The sequence below is a fragment of the Lottia gigantea genome, assembly GCF_000327385.1.
Source record: "Lottia gigantea unplaced genomic scaffold LOTGIsca_118, whole genome shotgun sequence".
In the NCBI taxonomy this organism is placed as follows: domain Eukaryota; kingdom Metazoa; phylum Mollusca; class Gastropoda; family Lottiidae; genus Lottia; species Lottia gigantea.
The window spans coordinates 432,763-434,166 of NW_008707180.1; positions in this window are offsets into that span (position 1 = coordinate 432,763).

Genomic DNA, 1,404 nt, shown 5'->3' on the forward strand with positions numbered 1-1,404 from the left:
CCACGGGAATAAATAGGACAAATGCAAGTATTTCATCACTTCAAAAATAATATTGAAGATATCAGGAGTAAGAAAAGCCATTATTGAAGAAAAATTATAAAAAGTAAACATGTAGGCCTAAGTGTGCATTATTTACGGCGACAGATTTTTAGATTTACTCGAGTGTTAAATGGAATGAGCAAATACATTTGGGGTTAAAGGTCTACTTCTTTTGTATTTCTGCTTTCCACTGGTATTAAAATTAATAAAATCAAGAATCATTTAATTCAATGATACTATTCATAACTTTTATAAAACATTGAAGAAGTAATTGCTCCACAAAATTTAAAAATGCTATGCAATTTCGATCCAAAGAGCAAAAGATAGCTTGCCAGGCAAGGCAATATACGCCCACTGGCAGTTGTCAGAAATGATAAAACAGTCTTTGATATGAATTTTCTCATATTAAAGAAATTTTAATAGTTTGAATTCAATGATATATTTATTTACTGCCAGTAATTTTGTTAAGAAATTCCACCAAATTTTCAAAAATCAATATAAATAACCCAAATACATCAAATTATCTCACCAATATACATGATCACACCATGTTTCATTAAAATCAATTGAAAACTCTAGTCTCTAATGTGTTCACAAACAAATTTTGATGCGTTTTTCCTAAGTCGAGGGCAATAACTCAAAGACCATTCATTGAAATATCATCAAATTCGAACTTGTCCAAGATCTCATAATATAAATGATCACACCAAATTTCATTAAAATCAGTTGAAAACTGTGTTCACAAACAAATTTTGATGACCGTTTCCTAAGTCAAGGGCAATAACTCAAAGATAATTCATCGAAAGATTGTCAAATTCGAACTTGGCCAAGATCTCGTCAATATAAATTTCATTAAAATCAGTTAACAACTGTAGTCTCTATTGTGTTCACAAGAAATGTTGACGAACCAACGGACCGACAGACAGTGGCAATAGCAACATACGTCCACATTACTATAGTATTAATTTGTTTACTATAATATTAATTATAATTATAAACTAGAGCCACTTGTGGCACAGAGTGGGACTTTGCAAATGTAGCAAAATGCAAAAGACCCCGAAAAAATCAACCTTCCACGATAATTAGATCAAGCGCAAGAACGGTCTAAAGTTGAGAAATTTTCATTTTTTAGAAGATTGTAATACCGGAAGTGGACGTCAGACCTCACAAATGAAAGTATCAGCAGATAGCCAAGGTCAATGACCTTTGATCTTGTAAAGGAGAAGGTCTAAAAAGGTCAAGATCAAGAGATATACGCCATCAAAATTTCTAATTGCACACGACTATAAAACCGGAAGTTGACATAAGACAGCAAATATAAAAGTATAAATAGATAGCCAATGCAAATGACATTTGATGTTAGAA